This window comes from Lissotriton helveticus (assembly GCF_964261635.1).
Source record: "Lissotriton helveticus chromosome 1_1 unlocalized genomic scaffold, aLisHel1.1 SUPER_1_unloc_7, whole genome shotgun sequence".
Classification (NCBI taxonomy): Eukaryota; Metazoa; Chordata; class Amphibia; order Caudata; family Salamandridae; genus Lissotriton; species Lissotriton helveticus.
Window position 1 is genome coordinate 3,091,702 of NW_027611714.1, and position 17,897 is coordinate 3,109,598.

Here is a 17,897-nt window from a genome sequence, read left to right on the forward strand (position 1 = left end):
CATCTATTTCAGAACCATGCAAAAGAGAAGCGCATAATTGTTTAAGCATAATTGCTGGACTCTTAGAATAATACAACATTCTAACTAATTTCCTCACTTTATTATGATGCATTGCTAGCATCCTGAAATGATGAAAAACACTCTGGCATACTCTCCTGGAAAGACAAGCCAGTGAATGACCATGCAAACCTGTCACTTCTCTCACTCTGCAAGGATCTAATTCTTGCAACAACATCATTTTCTGCTTCAAACTTTTCTTATTAAATGTCCGTACAAAATCACAAAGCAAATTGATGGAATCCTGTCGTACACTGCAAATACTACTACACTTCCAGGTGTACACAGGACCCTTAGGACGTCTTCCTAAAACCTCATTACCTAACACCTCTTCTGTCTCTGTTGTCACAAGTTTTTCTTTTTCAACTGGACAACCATCTTTCACCTCATAAGCTCGACCACTGGTGTCAACTGTATGCACCAAATCATTATCCTGGAAATAACTCTCCTCATTAAAAAATGCCTCACAACTTGAACTATGCATCCATTCTCCAGAAAAAACTTCACAAAAATTACTACGATTAACTATTCTCTTCCATCTACTATTTCTTTTGAAATCATAAATTACCTTGTTTAGCTTCCTAATTCTATTGATTATCAAAATAAATAACTTTCGTTTAATTTCAAATGCCTGATCAATAACTTTCTCAACTTTTTTTTTCTCTTATAAAAAAACACTTTCTGTTGACCTTTCTTAATATTTTTTAACAAATTGCCAATTATCCTGTTGCGGAACATTTGTTTACGAATGTCCCTAAACTGTTGCTTCCTTCTACTATCATGCACAGAGTTATCTCTTGCTCTAGCAGTAACATTTTTGATTGGCCTTTCCTTTCCGTTTAAATTGCTTCTCTTTTTATGGACTGAAACATTTTCTGTAGTACTACTTTTTTTTTTACAAATGTTTCTTATGAATGATTTTGTTCTCTTACCCGGTGCTTTCCTGGTGACTTGACGATTTTTTATTGTAGAGGACTGCTGCAATAATTGATGAACCTGCTGTCTTTGACGTTTTGTAGCCTTTCTGATTCTATCCTTAGACAGCATTTTCAAATTTTGAAATGATCTGCAGTTGAATCTGTGGTAAAATATAATAAAAAATGTTATTAACCACTATTACCAAACAGTAAGTCAATAACAGTCGTCAAAAACATAACACACTACTTGTCATTTTAACATAGAATAATTTTTAGTGCATTGGCAAATTTAGTATTCACAAATAGTAGCAAAGAAATGGAATGCTTCTACATTTTACCTGTGCTGTTTTATATGTGAATCTGATCTAATTTTATGAGCATATTTTAATATTTTATTGAAGACACTACACATAACCTTTTTTTGAAGGTGTGTTTAATTTTAAATGAAACGGTTTACATTTTTACTTTTCATTTCTTGTACATTTTAAAAATAAATGTTTATAGTTCCATAGGCTCAAGCAGGTCAGCTTCCCACCCTATGTCATACAATTCTGACAAATCGGCATCCTCATCATATTCTTCATCATCCTCAGGATTTAAATCATCCAAGGGATCTACTTCCACTGACGTTTCAATGACAAATTCAATGATAAGATCGAGATCAACTGATTGCTCATTATCACTCATGGTTGATGTTGTCGTTATCTTTAAAGAAAGAGAACAACAATGAGATGTTGCAGAGTAAGACACAAATCTCAGAGACTACAATAGTAAAATTGTTTAACAAGAGTAACATTTTGCAGCTATTATTTAGCCATGTCCAGCGATGCTGAAGAGGTGAGGCCTATGTCCAAGTTTTCAGTAAACAGGACTGATCTCTTCTTAACCTTGGATAAGCCTCACCGACTCTGTGTCCCCTGCACATACTTAAATGTAAAGGGGCAGATTTATGTTAACTGGCACATCCCCAGGGATGCACCAGTTAACGTGCACCGCTGCTCTGCCACCCATGGTCTGCCACATTTACAATGTGGAGCACCATTGAGTAAAAACAGCTCAGATGCGTCACGCATCTGTGCCGCAAAAGCAGCACATTGCAGGAATCACGTCGTAAACACGACATGTCTACTGCAATGCACAGGAGGAAGCCACACATTGCATGGTGCTTCACTCCTTATGCCTGTTTTAAACAAGCATAAGGATTTGATTCAGCAATGCTATAAAGCTGACTCAGTGAAATCTTCTAAATTTCACTGTGTTAGTTTTACAGGGCTTTCATGCAAATGAATGCCCACCCTGCAACAAAACACCTATATGAAACCTGACGCAGGTTTCATGTGGCACAGTACTTTACAGCATAACACATCTGCCTAGATGCATCAAGTTGTAAATGTGTCACAACATAGCAAATCTTTTGCTCCGCCGCAGCATCACAAAAGTGACGCACAGCGGCGCAAAAGAGGCACACACCTATCATAAATCTGTCCCTAACATTTTTAATGATTGATTCAGGATGACAATAAGGTGTGGCCTATCCAGAGGTTTGTTTAAGGTGAGGCCTACTCAGGGTTGCAGATAAAATTTACGCTTGTTGAAGAGTACAGAGGAGATAATACATGTGAAGGCCTACCAATGAAGTAAGTCATATCCACTTCACTCTTGAACAAAGGCCAGACCTCTTCTGTGTCCGTGGACAGACCTAAACCTCATCTGCACAATGTCATTCGTAAACTTAGAAAACACAGGTGATGTAATTGAAAAATGTGGAGTTTCTTTTCCTCATTTCACAATCACATCACCTGTGTTTCCTTTGCTTAGGTATCTCATAGTGCAGATGGAGTCTAGCATATCAAAGACTACGCAGAAGGTGAGAACTGTATGGAACATGGCTATGTAAGTCAAATAATCAAAATCTAAATTTGCCAAGCACACATGGGGGTGTATTTACAAGGACCTTCCACCACGAGGAAATGTCTTTAATTAAAATGGGAAAAATAACATCAAAGGGACTCAAATGCCTTTTAAATATACCCCAAGCAACCTATGAAACTGTAGCACTACATATCAAGAAACCTAATTGATTTCAAAAATCGTTTTTAAACACATCATCTAAATCAATTATATACCTACATTCAAGGGGAAATGACTTAAAATGGCCTAAGACACATGAAAGCGTTTTTTTTAAGGCCCTTGCAACATTTTTGGGTCACTTTTAACATGGCTATGTTAGTCAAAGAATTCAAATCTAAATTTGCCAAGCACAGATGGGGGCATATTTACAAGGAGCTTGCACCACGGGGAAAGGTCTTAAATTAAAATGGGAAAAATTACATCAAAGGAACTCAAAAGCCTTGAAAATATGCCCCAAGAAACCTATGAAACTCTAGCAGTACATATCAAGAAACCTAATTGATTTCAAAAAACGTTTTTAAACACATCTTGTAAAGCAATTATATTCATACATTCATGGGGAAGTGAGTTAAAATACCCTAAGACACATGAAAGCATTTTTGTAAGACCCTTGCACTATTTTTGCGTCACTTTTAACATGGCTATGTAACACAAAGAAACAAAATCTATTTGTAAAACACTTGACACAAAGCAACATTTTAAATACACAACTTTCTTCATCATTTTCTCCCTAAACCATACTATTCTCTATCTAAATTAAATGAATCTTTTCTCACCTTAGCAAATACTTTATGAGTTTCAAAACAGTCTCAGAAACACACCAATTTGTCTTTAGCAGAGCAAAAGGTATGCACTCCAGAGTCTGCAGCCATAAAAAGCACAGAAAAGCTGTAATTCATCACACATATCTCTCATGTCACCCAATCAAAACTCTTCCCTCACTTTTTTCAAATCAACACCCTTCCCCCCTCGGCCCTTTCTGCCTTTTTTGCATAGCAACCACCTCCTGAAAGACCTCTGATGTTTGCAAGTTCACACAACAATGTTTCAATTGAACTCTGAACTCTCAGTACACCTGCATATCCAGTGCAATCTTTCATAAAATGATTTTTTCTTGACCATTCAAATTACATCTTTCAAAGAACTCATCCATGCACCCTAACTTTCTGTTTTCAGCAATCAAAATCCACCAATCACTGCTACTGCTTCATTAACACAGAAACTCCACAGTTTTTTTCATTTTAAACTCTTATTTTTTCAACTGCCATTTCATTGCCACACTTCATCTGACTGCACCAGAACCTCCTCTCACTATGTTTTCTGTCTGGATTGTTGGACATAGTTACATCTACTGGGCTCAAAGGTATGCTGATAACAGAAATTTACCTAACCTCAATTTACAAAATGTGGAAATTAAGTGGATTGCCCACAGAGGATTAAAATGTCACCAATTGATACCATTGATGAAAACCTTTTTGCATTTGCCAAAACCTGACCTGTTAATTGTGCACTGTGGAGGTAATGACTTGGGCACTTTGACTGGGGTAGGTCTGGAAATGCTTTTAAAGGACACCTTTGAGCAATTCATGGCACTTTTTCCTCAAACTGCCTTGGTATATTCAAATATATGCCAAAGACAGAAATGGAGGTGGTCGAACCAATTTTGTCCACAAATTAAGAAATCGAGGAAGCATGTAAATAAGTCTGTTTCAGCTTACATGAGAGACCATGGAATGGGCTCCATGTACAACAATAACTTGCGTTACTACATGCAAGATATCTACAGAGGAGATGGAGTTCACTTCTCAGATGAAGGGAACAGAATTTTCATCCTCAATTAAAGACTGTGCATTGCTACCTACTTGTAGGTACCTACATCAGCCACAGGACCCAAAAGCTCTTTTCAGAGCTACCCTACATCTGATCACTCACAATTATTTTTTTACTCTAACTTTTTTCACTATTTTTCAACAAAGTACGCTCCCCGGAGCGCTACCCGGTACGCGCACCGGAAGCTAACCGCGCAAAATTTTTAAAAAAATGGTTTTTTTTCGCACATATGGGCCTCCTCAGCCACCCTCAGAAAACCTAGGGGGTCAAAATACGTCTACCGTGCCCTCTTCTACCCATTCTGAACATTATTTGCCCTCCATCTTGTATCTTAATTCGACCGAAACACAAAATGGTGGACTCCCGTAACGCTGCCGGTTCGCGTACCGGGGCGCTCACCGGGAAGCGCTCCATTAAAAAAGGTGGGAAAGTAATTTACAGAAGAAACCCTGGAGACAATGTCACCAAATATAGATTAACTCATACTACATACCAATCCCTACCATTTTCACAAATTTGGTTGGAATTCCATTTAGCCATTTAGCCTGTAGACCTCTCTAAATACCCTGAGGTAAATTACTTCACAAAACACATCTGAAGTGTTGGAATTGACAACCAATTAAAATGTTACTTTCATTTTCTACTTTTTTTTACCTGACATTTGATTGGTTATGTACCTGAATATATATAAAAAAAGAGAGAGAAACACAGCCATTTTGACTACTACTTCCTGAACTACATTGCAAGATCATTTTCACTCACAACTTAAACTTGTTTTTAAAAGGTAAGATATTATTTTATAAATTTGAAAACATTTTCAGATAGTTATATACTATCCCTCTGTAAGAGTTAGACATTGAGAAAGGCTTGTTTATTATAATTATGGATTGATTTAGGTTTCTGTGGTATAATTATGAATTTACATAGGCTTTTTCACAGGCACTTTTTAATAGTACTACTTCATGCCTCAAAAGTACCTGTCTGAACTTAAACCCAACAGTGCCCTATCTCTACTGATATATTTATTTTTATGCAAATTTCAGCACAAAAATGCAAGGAGAACAGAACGTTTCCTTTGAAATTGTCCTAGACATGAATAATGAGGAAATAATTGAACCCATTGACTTGGAATTCATGGATGAATCACGAGACCATGAACTTCTACAATGTGTAGAATCTGTGGATTATTTACTTCATTATGATGACGGTCAAATGTGGGAAGTTATGTTCACTCAACAAAAGGACATATCGGACAGTCAAATGTTAGACGTTCTATTAAATTTTGAAAAAGAATCAGAAAAATAAAATTATATTCAATATTAAAAAATTGTTTGAGTCTTTAATCATTTTTATATGTAATTCATAAACTAGTACCAAATTGATTATAATGTAAAGTCAGACTTATAGTATACTGTGCACAATTCCAAAAATACATTTATATTTAATAATCATTAATACTGCTACTTAAAAAAAAAAAAAAAAAACAACAAAAAGAACAATCAATAAACATACAATATTTCAAAATATCATAGTCTATCATTCTTTTTTCCTTATAGTACGCTCCCCGGACCGCTTCCCGGTGCGCGTACCGGGCGCTCCCCACGCAAAAAAAACTAAACTTTTTTTATTTATTTTTTGCCCTGCGGGGCCCTTTTAAAGCCTCCACATCAAACCTAGGGGGTCAGGGAGGATCTACTATGCCCCCTTATGGTCATTTCCCCCTTTGTTTTGGCCTCCTCTTGTCTCTCGATCCTACCGAGAGACAAGATGGTGGCCGCTCCGGACTGTTTAGAATGTTGACAGACACCGGAGAGCCAATCAGCTTCGCTTCGCGAAGTTCCGTTACGCGTCAAGTTCGCGAACCGGGGCGCTGCCCGGAGCGCGCTTACAGATATATATATTTTTTGGAACGTTAATTTCTCAAAATCCACTGGAGCACATATCTTGAGACCTAGCAAAGGCACATCGGGCTAACAGTCCCTACAATTTTGCCAAGTTTCGTGCAAATCCATTCAGCCGTTCGGGCTAAAAGTGAGGCCAACCCGCCCTATGGAAATTAACATGGAAAAACGCGTTTTGGGACCCCCCTTTTTTCTCGGCCCCCTCTTGACGAACCCCCCCCAAATTTTTAGTGGCTGCTCAGAAACAAAATGTTTCATTTTCCTGAAAATTTCAGCCAATTCCGTCCACAAACGCCAAAGTTATTAGACATAGAATTTTCAAAAATCCCATAGAGAAAAAATCCTAACTATCTATACCTACTATATATATATATATATATATATATATATATATATATATATATATATATATATATATATCCGTTTCCCTTCCTCCGAAAAAAACCGGGACACTTCCAACTGCGGTGCAATGCAGGGTCAGAGGGTTCCCTGCTAATTATAAAGTTTCACAAAGCGCTTCCAAAGTTGCGCAATGCACTCCTCTCCAGCATATTCACCATTAAATCACCAGAAGTTCATGTTTCATATGCTTTAATTTCTTTCCAGCATGACAAACAATGGATCCAGCCCAACGCGTTTCACCGAACACTCGGCTTGATCAGGGGTGATTTGTGTTTCCCACATAAACAATAAATAAAGTTACACGTACCACTTCCTTGTGCAAAACATAAACAAAGGACTAAGAAACCAAGTCCAATATTGCGGCCATATTGGAACAATACCATTCCAGCGGAATCCCATAAAAATCAAAGGTTGTGGGAGTATTCTCATTATTCTAACATTTGACATTTAGAACAGTATATGTTGGCGAATAATACAAGTCATCCTTTGTATATACTGCTCATTATAAACACCCTAGTGGGGCAGTCCTGAAAATATAATGGACAAAGGTCGTCCTTTTCATAAACAACTCATTGTAAAACTCCTAGTGGAGTGATCTCAAATACACCAAAAGGATAGTGGAAAACAAATATCACTCGATACCTCCCAAGTGGGAATAAATATCATAACTTTTGACCACATATCGTATTTCATATTGTATCCATATATATTGCTCAGTTGTCAATTGTCTCTTGGTCCCAAGTGGGCTAACAGTTGTCCTGTATTCTCCATCTTCTCCCATATTATACCTGTATATAAAAAGACAAATCATTTAGTCTAAGAATCCGCTATTAACTTTCTAAGGCCTATTAACTCGATTTCTTTACAAAAAGTGCAGCAAAATTACAAAAACCATTTTACAAAGTGATAAACAAATTTAGTGCAGTTAAAAACCTGAACATTCCGCAGGAGACTGCGAGACCAACTATACATTTTTCATGCTAAGGACTTTGATATCCCCTACGGTTTACTCCCCCAAATGCCATTTCAGTTCCTCTTCAGAATTCAGACCACCCGGGATACGGGTATCTAGATCCATGATGTACTTGCTCTCTAGCTGTCGCAACCTGCGTATCTTGTCTCCACCCCTTTTCATTGGTGGTATTTTGTCAATCACAAAAAACGTCAACAGGTTGCGATTGCTACGGTGTAATTCCTCAAAATGTCTGGCTACTGGTGAATTTTGATCTTTGTTCTCTATTGCCCGCATGTGTTCCAAAATACGTTTCTTCGCGGGGAACATTGTGCTCCCCACGTATTTTTTGGAACATGGGCAAACAAGAACATACACCACGTATTCAGACAAGCAGGTCAGATGTTGCTTAATGATCTTCTCTCTGTCTTCAATCGGGAAATAGACTGACTTAACGTTTTGACTAAACTTGCATGCTTTGCATGCCATGCATGTGAAGAATCCCTGAATATCAGGTTTTCTATTCTATCTAGTAATGATTTCGTTTTTACTTAGTCTGTCTTTCAAAGAGTCTGCCTTACGGTAAGTAATACTCGGATTACAACCCACTAAGTCAGTTAGTGTAGGTTCAGTTTTTAGTACATTCCAATGTTTCTTTAGACTATTACATACCTGCCACGATTTGTCATGGTAGGTAGAAATAAACCTTACTACCTCCTGTGTCTCACTCTCCCTCGGTTCTTTAGGGACCAATAGTGATTCATGACTGATTTTTTTCGCTTTTTCAAATGCTTCTTCAATTACTTGTGGACAATATCCACGTTCTTTGAAGCGCAGTTTCATGCAATCTCCTTCCATAACAAAGTCTTCATCTTTACTACAATTCCTCCGGGCCCGGAGGAATTCTCCAAACGGAATACTCCGTATAAGGGACTTGGGGTGACTGCTCTCTGCATGAAGCAGGGTGTTCCCTGCAGTGCTTTTGCGGAATAGCTTAGTTGTTAGTACACTCCCAGCAACCTCAACCTTCAAGTCCAGAAACTCCATACTTTGGCTGCTGATTTTCCCTTCCAGACTCAGGTTTAACTCATTCAGGTTTAGATCTTGAATAAAACCCTCTGCCAGTGCTTGAGGGCCCTCCCAGACAATAACCAGGTCGTCTATATATCGCAGCCACATTTTTACATGGCTGCGGTAAAGTCCATGGGTCTCCGCTACTTGTTGCTCCCAGCTTGCCATGAATAGATTAGCAAAGCTGGGAGCAAAACAAGTTCCCATCGCTGTCCCCTGTCGTTGTCTATAATAGACCTCATTAAAAATGAAAAAGTTGTTTTCAAGACAAAACATCATCATAGTCAGAATCATTTCAGTATGGTCCCAAAGGAGATTGACCGTTTCTTGAGGAACTGGCGACATGCATTCACCCCATCACTATGTCGAATAGAAGTATAGAGACTGCATACATCAAGAGAAATAAGTAAATAACTTTCCTGCCAAGTAAAGTTCTTAATCTTGTTTACAAAGTCCCTACTGTCCTTTAAATAAGAAGGTATCGTTTCAACAAAAGGACGCAGAAAAAAGTCGATGTACTTGGACGTGTTTTCTAGCAGCGAGCCCATGGAAGACACAATAGGTCTGCCAGGTGGGTTCTCCGCATTCTTGTGGAGTTTTGGCAGTAAATAGAGTACTGCCACTTTGGGATTGCGATTAAGTAGGAAGGCGTACTCATTCCACTCTAACAGACCTTTCTTCTGCCAATCCTTTAACATTTCATAGTACGTGGCATTTGTTTTCTCTACAGCTTGATTGGATGAGATCTCATAACACTCCAAACTATTCAATTGTCTCATCCCTTCATCAATGTACTTGCTCACATCCATTACAACGACATTTCCCCCTTTGTCCGACTGGCGGATAACAATGGAGGCATCACTTTCTAGAGACTTAATGGCAAGACGTTCTTTCTTACTTAAATTGTCCTTAGTCCAACCCTTCTTTCTGGCCAGTTTCTTCAAATCATTGATAACCAAAGTCTCTAAGGTATCAATTCCACATGTGGGCAGCATTGGATTAAAACTAGATTTGGGTTTAAACATGTTCGGGCAGTTTAAATTGGTCGTAAAACCCAATGATTCTGCATCAACTGGTCTTTCCAATGGTGTATCAACTTCCAGTTCTTTTGCAGCAATTAAAGCCTCTACATCTCCAATGGTTTCAGGGGCAGGGGTGACATTATCAACGGGATTACCAATGTTTTTAACCTTTAACTTATTCCACTTATGCAGGCGTAATTTACGAGTAAACTTAAATAAATCAATACGTACCTGCGAATAAGTGAAATTCGAAGTAGGACAGAAAGAAAGGCCAAACTGTAACACTTCCTGTTCATTTTTGGAAAGTAAACGGGAGGACAGATTTACCACGTTTCTCTGGTTCATTTTCCTCTCTTGCTTCGTGTTTCCACTCCCGTTTGAGCACTGGGCACTTTTCCACCTGCCACCCCTCCTTGTTTGGCATTGGATGGGTGGTTTCTTCGGCAGCTTTGCCTCTTCCTCTGCCTCGTCCTCGAAATCCCCTGCCTTTTCCCCTGCCACGATCTATTTGCCAATTTTGTTGTTGTGATGCCTGGTTCATCATGCGGAACTCCTCCCAAAAATTTGGAGGCTTCAATGAGTTTGCTCGTACAGGTGTGTTCCCATCTTCAGAAACATCACTCTCAATGCGTTCTTCTTCAGACATTCCTTCAGTTTGAACTTTATCCAGGGTTGCTTGTATGCCCTTCCTCTTTATGTTGTCATATTTGCGGCTAAATGTAAAAATACGACCAGTTTGGTAATCAATTTTATCTCTCAAAAACTTCCTCTCTTTTTTTGCCACAATTTCATCCTCATATTTCGACATTCTTTTCATTATTTCTTCCATTTTTTTGGTTAGATTTTCCGGAGTATCATTCTTAGCAATTTCATCCTTTAATTCGGCAATTTCTTTAAGCAGAATCAATCTGTCTTTCCAAGCATGCTTGATCAGTATGGACAGCATTCTATTCGAGCAGTCCATTAAATTCTCTGCCCAATCTTCAGCCAGTTCGACATCAGGTTCCTCATAAGAGGGGGCTATTAAAATTCGCAGGCCCCTTGGTACCTGCTAACTGACATTATTCCATGATTTAAAGCATGTGGAGATAATCTATAATCTCCCTACAAACGATAATGGATGAAGATATAGAATCACGCAGGAGACTGCGGGCACAATCCATGTTTGTTCAATCGACAGCGCCAGGAGCAGAACAAAATATTCACGCCAGGTCAGGTCTTCCCACTTCTATCCAACAAAAATACTCTAAATTGGAAAAGCTAATTCGGAAAGAAAATTCGAAATGGTGGGAAGCCATTACGTTAGAAAAATATCAGGAAGACAAAAGAGTACCAAGGGGCCTGCGAATTTTAATAGCCCCCTCTTATGAGGAACCTGATGTCGAACTGGCTGAAGATTGGGCAGAGAATTTAATGGACTGCTCAAATAGAATGCTGTCCATACTGATCAAGCATGCTTGGAAAGACAGATTGATTCTGCTTAAAGAAATTGCCGAATTAAAGGATGAAATTGCTAAGGATGATACACCGGAAAATGTAACCAAAAAAATGGAAGAAATAATGAAAAGAATGTCGAAATATGAGGATGAAATTGTGGCTAAAAAAGAGAGGAAGTTTTTGAGAGATAAAATTGATTACCAAACTGGTCGTATTTTTACATTTAGCCGCAAATATGACAACATAAAGAGGAAGGGCATACAAGCAACCCTGGATAAAGTTCAAACTGAAGGAATGTCTGAAGAAGAACGCATTGAGAGTGATGTTTCTGAAGATGGGAACACACCTGTACGAGCAAACTCATTGAAGCCTCCAAATTTTTGGGAGGAGTTCCGCATGATGAACCAGGCATCACAACAACAAAATTGGCAAATAGATCGTGGCAGGGGAAAAGGCAGGGGATTTCGAGGACGAGGCAGAGGAAGAGGCAAAGCTGGCAAAGAAACCACCGCATCCAATGCCAAACAAGGAGGGGTGGCAGGTGGAAAAGTGCCCAGTGCTCAAACGGGAGTGGAAACACGAAGCAAGAGAGGAAAATGAACCAGAGAAACGTGGTAAATCTGTCCTCCCGTTTACTTTCCAAAAATGAAGAGGAAGTGTTACAGTTTGGCCTTTCTTTCTGTCCTACTTCGAATTTCACTTATTCGCAGGAACGTATTGATTTATTTAAGTTTACTCGTAAATTACGCCTGCATAAGTGGAATAAGTTAAAGGTTAAAAACATTGGTAATCCCGTTGATAATGTCACCCCTGCCCCTGAAACCAGTGGAGATGTAGAGGCTTTAATTGCTGCAAAAGAACTGGAAGTTGATACAGCATTGGAAAGACCAGTTGATGCAGAATCATTGGGTTTTACGACCAATTTAAACTGCCCGAACATGTTTAAACCCAAATCTAGTTTTAATCCAATGCATGCCCACATCTGGAATTGATACCTTTGAGACTTTGGTTATCAATGATTTGAAGAAACTGGCCAGAAAGAAGGGTTGGACTAATGACAATTTAAGTAAGAAAAAACGTCTTGCCATTAAGTCTCTAGAAAGTGATGCCTCCATTGTTATCCGCCAGTCGGACAAAGGGGGAAATGTCGTTGTAATGGATGTGAGCAAGTACATTGATGAAGGGATGAGACAATTGAATAGTTTGGAGTGTTATGAGATCTCATCCAATCAAGCTGTAGAGAAAACAAATGCCACGTACTATGAAATGTTAAAGGATTGGCAGAAGAAAGGTCTGTTAGAGTGGAATGAGTACGCCTTCCTACTTAATCGCAATCCCAAAGTGGCAGTACTCTATTTACTGCCAAAACTCCACAAGAATGCGGAGAACCCACCTGGCAGACCTATTGTGTCTTCCATGGGCTCGCTGCTAGAAAACACGTCCAAGTACATCGACTTTTTTCTGCGTCCTTTTGTTGAAACGATACATTCTTATTTAAAGGACAGTAGGGACTTTGTAAACAAGATTAAGAACTTTACTTGGCAGGAAAGATATTTACTTATTTCTCTTGATGTATGCAGTCTCTATACTTCTATTCGACATAGTGATGGGGTGAATGCATGTCGCCAGTTCCTCAAGAAACGGTCCAACTCCTTTGGGGACCATACTGAAATGATTCTGACTATTATGATGTTTTGTCTTGAAAACAACTTTTTCATTTTTAATGAGGTCTATTATAGACAACGACAGGGGACAGCGATGGGAACCTGTTTTGCTCCCAGCTTTGCTAATCTATTCATGGCAAGCTGGGAGCAACAAGTAGCGGAGACCCATGGACTTTACCGCAGCCATGTAAAAATGTGGCTGCGATATATAGACGACCTGTTTATTGTCTGGGAGGGCCCTCAAGCACTGGCAGAGGGTTTTATTCAAGATCTAAACCAGAATGAGTTAAACCTGAGTCTGGAAGGGAAAATCAGCAGCCAAAGTATGGAGTTTCTGGACTTGAAGGTTGAGGTTGCTGGGAGTGTACTAACAACTAAGCTATTCCGCAAGAGCACTGCAGGGAACACCCTGCTTCATGCAGAGAGCAGTCACCCCAAGTCCCTTATACGGAGTATTCCGTTTGGAGAATTCCTCCGGGCCCGGAGGAATTGTAGTAAAGATGAAGACTTTGTTATGGAAGGAGATTGCATGAAACTGCGCTTCAAAGAACGTGGATATTGTCCACAAGTAATTGAAGAAGCATTTGAAAAAGCGAAAAAAATCAGTCATGAATCACTATTGGTCCCTAAAGAACCAAGGGAGAGTGAGACACAGGAGGTAGTAAGGTTTATTTCTACCTACCATGACAAATCGTGGCAGGTATGTAATAGTCTAAAGAAACATTGGAATGTACTAAAAACTGAACCTACACTAACTGACTTAGTGGGTTGTAATCCGAGTATTACTTACCGTAAGGCAGACTCTTTGAAAGACAGACTAAGTAAAAACAAAATCATTACTAGACAGAATAGAAAACCTGATATTCAGGGATTCTTCACATGCATGGCATGCAAAGCATGCAAGTTTAGTCAAAACGTTAAGTCAGTCTATTTCCCGATTGAAGACAGAGAGAAGATCATTAAGCAACATCTGACCTGCTTGTCTGAATACGTGGTGTATGTTCTCGTTTGCCCATGTTCCAAAAAATACGTGGGGAGCACAATGTTCCCCGCGAAGAAACGTATTTTGGAACACATGCGGGCAATAGAGAACAAAGATCAAAATTCACCAGTAGCCAGACATTTTGAGGAATTACACCGTAGCAATCGCAACCTGTTGAAGTTTTTTGTGATTGACAAAATACCACCAATGAAAAGGGGTGGAGACAAGATACGCAGGTTGCGACAGCTAGAGAGCAAGTACATCATGGATCTAGATACCCGTATCCCGGGTGGTCTGAATTCTGAAGAGGAACTGAAATGGCATTTGGGGGAGTAAACCGTAGGGGATATCAAAGTCCTTAGCATGAAAAATGTATAGTTGGTCTCGCAGTCTCCTGCGGAATGTTCAGGTTTTTAACTGCACTAAATTTGTTTATCACTTTGTAAAATGTTTTTTGTAATTTTGCTGCAATTTTTGTAAAGAAATCGAGTTAATAGGCCTTAGAAAGTTGATAGCGGATTCTTAGACTAAATGATTTGTCTTTTTATATACAGGTATAATATGGGAGAAGATGGAGAATACAGGACAACTGTTAGCCCACTTGGGACCAAGAGACAATTGACAACTGAGCAATATATATGGATACAATATGAAATACGATATGTGGTCAAAAGTTATGATATTTATTCCCACTTGGGAGGTATCGAGTGATATTTGTTTTCCACTATCCTTTTGGTGTATTTGAGATCACTCTACTAGGAGTTTTACAATGAGTTGTTTATGAAAAGGACGACCTTTGTCCATTATATTTTCAGGACTGCCCCACTAGGGTGTTTATAATGAGCAGTATATACAAAGGATGACTTGTATTATTCGCCAACATATACTGTTCTAAATGTCAAATGTTAGAATAATGAGAATACTCCCACAACCTTTGATTTTTATGGGATTCCGCTGGAATGGTATTGTTCCAATATGGCCGCAATATTGGACTTGGTTTCTTAGTCCTTTGTTTATGTTTTGCACAAGGAAGTGGTACGTGTAACTTTATTTATTGTTTATGTGGGAAACACAAATCACCCGTGATCAAGCCGAGTGTTCGGTGAAACGCGTTGGGCTGGATCCATTGTTTGTCATGCTGGAAAGAAATTAAAGCATATGAAACATGAACTTCTGGTAATTTAATGGTGAATATGCTGGAGAGGAGTGCATTGCGCAACTTTGGAAGCGCTTTGTGAAACTTTATATATATATATATATGTATATATATATATATATATATATATATATATATATATATATATATTCACTGAAAAAACCATAGGTTATAGACCATATATAGTTAGGAATTAGCATTTAAAAAACCTTATTTTACTCACACAAAACCATTGAAATTCCATATATAGTTAGTTGCACTAACTATATATCGCGCACCCGCAATCCACTGCTGATCATGTCACATATTACATCATTCATGACATGGTCAGTGACATCACTGATGACATCACTGATGACATCTCAAATGACATCACTGATGACATCACTGATGACATCTCATTTGACATCATTCTTGTGCTAATACGATAAACCTCTTCAGACTCTAATATAACCTTAGATACACTCAGTGTATACAGACACTCACACACTGTCACTCATCCATGGAGTTACTCACACACCTAGTCAGTCATGCAAAGAAACAATCTCACCTCCATTTCCTTAACTATACAGTTATACACACCTTACTTATTCAAGCATATACTAACACATATTTACTCTCTTACACAATCCCTGATACAAGTTCACAATGATCCATACAGCCACTCACACATTCAGTGGCTCTCATGCACAGTTAATTATATATGCCAACTCTCACATGTACTGTGTTTTACATATGTACTTACTATGACATGTAGCATTGAGATATCCATTCACTCATCAATACACTCATGCACACAGTCAACTGCCCATGTAGCTGTTTCCACATGCACTCTTGAACTCATACACCTAGTGAATCAACTGCTGACACATCTATGCACAGAGTCACACACCTCCCAGCCACCCCCACACAAACTCAATCTCCCATACAAATACTTGGGCAACCAATCAATAACACATATAGCCTCTCGTATAGCTAATGATCAACACATGCAGCAGTTTACATCACAACAGACATACTGATGCACACATTCAGACTGTTTAGTCACTAACCCATGCATTTAGTACGACACATTTATTCACTCACTCACAGTCAGTCACGCACCTACTAAATCCTTCATCCAGACACTTATACATCCACTCATTCTTCAATATATCAAACATATTTAAACTTTACAGAAACACACAGTCACTGGATGATGTCATCAGTGATGTCATCAGTGATGTCATTTGAGATGTCATCAGTGATGTCATCAGTGATGTCATTTGAGATGTCATCAGTGATGTCATCAGTGATGTCATTTGAGATGTCATCAGTGATGTCATCAGTGATGTCACTGACCATGTCATGAATGATGTAATATGTGACATGATCAGCAGTGGATTGCGGGTGCGCGATATATAGTTAGTGCAACTAACTATATATGGAATTTCAATGGTTTTGTGTGAGTAAAATAAGGTTTTTTAAATGCTAATTCCTAACTATATATGGTCTATAACCTATGGTTTTTTCAGTGAATTTTCAAGGTTTTGTAAATGCTAATTCCTAACTATATATGGTCTATAACCTATGGTTTTTTCAGTGAATTTCAATGGTTTTTTAATAGCAAATATCATAAGCTGTCGAATGTCAAGTACGTGGTAAGTGAAAACATTTTCGTGTTTATGCACACTGATCTGCTTTGAATGGTGCCCCCCCCCCTCATTTCTATTAGGAGTACTCTCTCTTTGCAGATAGTGAAAGGTAGTTAACGCAGGCCTTTGCCCCCATTGTAATCCGTCGTGCCTGCTTCTCTCTCCATTTGATTGATTGTTATCCAAGTATTTACTGTTTTAGAATTAGTTCTCTTTGGTTCATTCTCTATTTACAAACAAACACAGAGTCGCAATACTCTGTTTAGTCTTTGCAGATAACGAAAAATCGTGTAAAAAAAAAGAAAAGGAATCGAGCAAAATCAGTAGGCCACTAATGGGATTTCTTTTTGACCTCGCTAAAATAGAAACATTAGGAACAACCCCTCATGACAAATACAAAACTAGTGAGATGAACTGAACTCCACACAATGATGGCTGCAAAACAGCTCGGCTCCGCCACCCACCCCGCCCAAAATAACGATAAAGAACGGCTGCCATGATTGGTTGCGGAATGACCACGACGGAGCTACGAAATGGTGCTGCTCTCATGCTAACCCCAGCTTCAGTCTGAAACATCCAGAAACACTGTAGACTACCAATTCGATCAGTTCCGGTAGCGCCCCAATGTAACCCGGTAGAGAAGAACTAGCCCTCCCCTCTTTGACTGATGGTTCTTGTTGCCTGTCCCTTCTGTTGTCATTTAACAGAACTATTTAGCCTGCTGAAAGGGGTTGTGTTCCGACCGCTGGTTGGTGGAGACATTTTGACTATATTCTGTACCTGCGTTGTCGCGTAATGCGTCATATGACGCGCCGCGTTAGCGCATCCGGAAGTCATCCGGGGCGCGCAGCGCGTAACGTAAGCATAACAAGTCATGTGACTTGTTAATAAAACTTTTCATTGGTTCATTTTACTTTTCTTATTGTAATGATGAAAGGCTTGGTCATATGACCTAAAAATT